This window comes from Pundamilia nyererei, unplaced genomic scaffold (genome assembly GCF_000239375.1).
Source record: "Pundamilia nyererei isolate P.nyererei 1_Seehausen unplaced genomic scaffold, PunNye1.0 scaffold00442, whole genome shotgun sequence".
Lineage (NCBI taxonomy): Eukaryota > Metazoa > Chordata > Actinopteri > Cichliformes > Cichlidae > Pundamilia > Pundamilia nyererei.
In genome coordinates this window covers 190,352-195,417 of record NW_005187843.1, presented here as the reverse complement: position 1 = coordinate 195,417, position 5,066 = coordinate 190,352, and the positions used below count along the sequence as shown (strand labels likewise).

Genomic DNA, 5,066 nt, shown 5'->3' with positions numbered 1-5,066 from the left:
TGCGCTCAATACAGATCTATGTATAGTTTGGTGACACTGACTGAACTGTGTCGCAGACCTGGACAGAAACTATCACCGATTCCTGTCAGTGATGCAGTGTGAGGTTTATTATAGACAAAAGGTATTTCCATCTCTTCTGGTTATTATTATCATCAAGGACATTTTACAGACATTATGAATCAGACTAATTTAGGAAATAATCAGCACATCAGCCAATAACGGAAACATTTGTTCCTTTGTGCTCTATGCACTGATGCACAGCCTGGATCAGCCTCTACGCTGACACCAACCTAACCAGACTGATTATGGCCTTTATTAAATCTATGCTCAGTTCACTTATGTCAGCTCCTCTCAGTTTGAGCTCATGAAACTTTATATTAATATCCTTTGAAGTATGTAGAAAAACACTGATATCAGGCTGGTACACTCATATCTGTGTATGTTCACGTCAAGTAAAACTATATGCTGTAGATTTCCAACACTGATATTAATGTGAACAAATAGTAGGTTCAGTAAATTTAACCAAACATGAGAAATAAGTACACGTTTCCCTTTCCCACCTTTAAATCTCTTTATTAGCCATTTCCAAGTATTCCTAATGACACCGTCCTGTTTACAGACCGCGTCATGTCCACAGAGATCACAAGTCATCTTTAACAGGCAGATTTCAGGCGTCCATGCTGAGCAGAGAATGGATGAGACATCTGAACTCAGCATGAGGCAGTGAGCTGTTGTGAAAGAGCCCATCATGAGGAGCAGAGGGCAGCCAGAAGAAAAAATAAATCACTTTACATGCATATTTCCCATCATGCTACACACGGAAAAGCAACATAAGCCTGAAAGCCACAGATCGAGGGATATCCAAGTGCCACAAACAGCTCCACGGCATCGATAAACGTGTCAGGAGGAAGGCACACAGGCTGCATTTTGCGGTTATTTCAAGCTACAAAGAGGCTGACCGAGCTCAAAATATGACCGAGCATTTTCTTTGTTGTGTTTTGCCCTGTGGCAAATCCACCAAATAACCACGCAAGTGAGGAAGGATGGGTGTGCAGCCATTTCATCGTGGTTACTATACGAACCTACACTACACCCTTTATGCTGCCCCGAGTTCTTCCTGTGTGTTCACTCTCAGCACAGCAGGTCTGCAGGTCAAGGTCAGCATCAATATTCAGCACTTGTTAAGTTATTCATCAGTGTGCAGCATTACATTTTCCATATTTCCAGAACATGTTTCACGGGACCATTTTTCCATTACACCATACACTCTTAGCTGGCTCCATCTACAAAACAGTGTATTAGTAGATTTTGATGACTAATATAAATAAAAACTAATTAGCTACTAAAGCTTTAAGATAAATGTAGTTTAGCACCTTTTCCACTCGCCCTTGTAAGCTGCTAGAAATAGAGAGCCGAGGCTTCACGTTGCTTAAAACTGAGCCCAGCTTATTGCTTCTTTTGAGGAATCTGTGTTGAGCTCCACGGAGTCGAGGAAGAGGACAGGAAGTCAGACGCAGAATCAGCAGAGAGAATGAGCTCAATTTTCAAAATAAAAGACCCCAAGCAGACTAAGTTCTTCTGAAACACCTGGAACATGATTACAAAGCTGGAACAAAACTGCATCAGTCATGACACCAAAGACACACACCTGGTGTGTTTTGGAGGTAAATCTGCCAAATTTACAGACGGAAGCCAAACAAGACGTCTGTCTGTTTACGGGCAGATTTCATTTCATCTTCCTTTCCAATCCCACAGCTTTGTCACTGTAAAACAAACAGCAGTGGATGGGAACAGCTGAGGAAGAAAAACACTTTTCTTCATGTTCAAGCTTGCTGATCAGGTAACACCTGTAAAGGTTTAGATTGTGATCAGTTTCAAGTCAAACCTTGTTCTTTAATGTACGTCTGCGTTCATTTTAACCCTTCTGAAACCCCACGTCTCTGAGAGACCGATGGATCAGAGAGAAAAAGCCCACCGCCATCAAAACGGCAGAGCAGGACACAAGTGAATAAATGCTGACGTCGTCGTCAGGCACTTGCAGAGGCGAGGCCATAGCTCTTAGATTCAACACAAACTTACAGAATTAAACTTTAGCACCACCTTCAGCGATGTAACAAGACTTTTCAGGCTGCTCTTATAAAAGTGAGCCCTGCTCCGGTTTACAGTTCATGCAGATCTACAGTCACAAATGTGAAACAAACTCTTCGCCTTCTCTAATACACATTTCCTTATTTCAGTACCTCAAACACTTCATTTCATGGTAAACCGGCTGAAACAGCATGAAAAGCAAATCAAGCAAAGGTTTGATTCACAGGTGAAGTCAGCTGCAAGGAGCCAGCCAATCAGTGTGCTCGACGTCATTTTTAAACTCAGGCCATCAAGTTTCGTTGAACCTGCACGTGCTGAAGAAACAGCGTTAGAAACAAGATGACCTGAACTATCAGACACATTTCAGCTTTAAGCAAAAGGGTCAGTAAAAACAGCAGGACAGTGACAGGTTCAACAACAGCGGAAATATAACTGTGTTTAGACTCTGAAGATGGTAAAAAGCTTTAATGTCTTTAGCCCAATATAATAAAGGCCTTTTGTCACCTGTTGGTCTAATAATCAGTTTTCTTTTTTAATAAGATTAGGTGACGCCTCACTTATGAGGACAAAAGTGTACATCAAAATACAATAATCAACACTATTCTTCAAAATAAAAGCCTGATAAAGAAAACTAGCAGGCCATTAACCCAGGGAAGAAACGTCTGTCTTTAAAACTCCTCTGAACCGCAGCATTTTCAAACTGCGTGGGGGGGTCAGCTTTAAAATCAATATAAAGACAAACTCAAAGTAATAAGGTGATTCTGATTACACAATTTTAGTCAATTATTTCACAATTACATACTGCCGAAGACGCAGATTTATGGAACAAAGTTTAAAACTTAGACTTCACCATAACTTGAGTCTATTCCGAAACCTTAAAACAGAATTATAAACAGACGTTTAGATTACAAGTCACCGTGCAATCCCACAGTTACTCATGAAAGCAATGAGCCCACACACACTGTCCATGTAACAAAGACATATGAATAGAAAAACAGACATCTGACGACTATCAGTTGTGGACTGACCTCCACAGAGGCATTGAAGCACTGTGGGATCATGTTGATGGACCAGAACAAAAGACAAACATCCAAAGAAAAGCTCTGAATGTCTGAAGCCTGGAGGACTTTTTAAAAAAGTGCTCAGATAACATGATTCAAACTCCTTAGACTTGTAAAAACTCGGATTTTGCCTTATTTAGATTTTTATTTTGAATAATTCGCTGCACACATTTCCCATTACTCCAGAAACACAAAGGAGTGAGGTGTAACTCAGACTCGTGCTGTATATTGTCCTGGATCCTGACAAATTCTAGGACTCCATAAAAGGGAAGCAATAATAAGTGAACTAAACTAAAGAGTTAGAATCCGGTACAACTGCCATCGACTCTTAATATCTCGTTTTAATGATCAGTGTCTAAAATAAGTGCACTGTTTAAATTAAGGAGAACTGTGAGGACGCATATCCAGGAATCTCGATTAGTATGAAAACAGACCTTTTCCAGCAGCTGCTTCGCTCTGGCAGCTCAGTGTCAGCACTACCTCTGACTCCGAGCTTCTCCTAATATCTCAGGAAATGAGCGACCGTATCGCTGCTCCGCTCCACCAGTTGTTCCAGGAGTGTGTCCTGTTCGAATGACCAAACCGCACCGCACGGTCCACGGGGCTGTGCTCGAAAAAAAAAAAACCTACCCCCAACGGATACTTGGGTATATTTTGAATATAATGATCCCCGGCGTCTGTTCATTTGGAAAATATTCGCTGTGATTATTCCCCGGAATGGAGTCAGGCGCTGCTACGCAATACTGCTAGCTCCCATTAGCCTCTGAGGCTCGATTAGCCTGGTAGCTTCGTCTGCTGCCCGAACGATGGATGGACCAGCTTCAAATCAAAACACAGCCTCTATGTGACCCACACTTATCAATCGCTTACACACATGTGTGGTACTGGGACTGTATTCAACATAAAGGCTGTCTTCTCACAGTCAAAGGCAGAGGCCAGGACAGACTAACAGCCTGGTGTAAAATGGCAGCCTAGCTCCTCGAGCTTCTCAATAATGAGTCAGGAAAACAGTTCGCTAACCGCCTAGCATTAGCCTGCTGGCTCTCCGCTTAGCAAGCTGGGAGGAAAAAAATCTCCCCCGGCCCAGCTCGAAAATGTCACCTTACCATTTTAAGGCAGTCCCAGTCACTTTGTAATCGCCGGATGAGTTGTTTTTCAGTCCCAAAATCGGTGTCCCGCCGCCGTCTCCGAGTGTGTTTGCTGTCGGTTGCTAACTACGACTGCTGCGCTGCTTCGTTCGCACAAAGATCAGCTCACAGCGCCGCGGCCACTAACTGCAGTTGCTTTCAGGCTCCCTCGGAAATACGCAAGGCACCGCCGAAACACGCATACACTCTTTATTGTAAAAGAATACGAGGGCTATGAAATACGTTTGTTTCTGCCACTGAAAAAAACATGCCAGACAGAGGTTCGTCAAAATTTCAACTAACTGACTCAAAGTTGAACTTTTAAAATAATAACTTACATTTTTAACTTAACTCTGTCTGGCATTTTTTTCTGTAACTGAAAAAATGCTTCATAAGTAACACTGTGAAAATAATATTGGAAGGTTTTTTTTCCAGAATATTTCAAAATGAAGTGAAAATACTATTGCAGATGAAATACTAATAATACAGTCTATATAAAATCCAAATACTGACAGTAAAGTTGAAATGCTTATGATTTACCCCCTGATTGTTTGGATAGATGTGTATCAGTGGTTTGGTATGAAATACTAGTTAGATTGTGAAATACTTCTCTGTATCTGCAGTTATAACATCTGGAGTTCCACAAGGATCTATGTTGGGGGACTGTTGTTGTTGTTGTTGTTGTTTTTCTTCCAGTCAGTTAGCCTGGTGAACTCAAACCCAGGACCCTCTTGCTGCAACGCAATGCTGCTAACTACTCTTAACCAATTTTAAATTTGACAAACAAATA

General features: G+C 41.6%; 1 protein-coding gene across 1 annotated transcript in view; it reads right to left on the bottom strand.

Moving 5' to 3' along the window:
- Window positions 1-4,449, bottom strand: part of LOC102204273 (cullin-1) — a 19,569-nt gene extending 15,120 nt beyond the window's left edge. The window contains exon 1 of the mRNA XM_005753605.1: window positions 4,256-4,449. The gene's annotated coding sequence lies outside the window, so the exon portion shown is untranslated. The remainder of the gene's footprint in view (window positions 1-4,255) is intronic.
- Window positions 4,450-5,066: the final 617 nt, after the last annotated feature.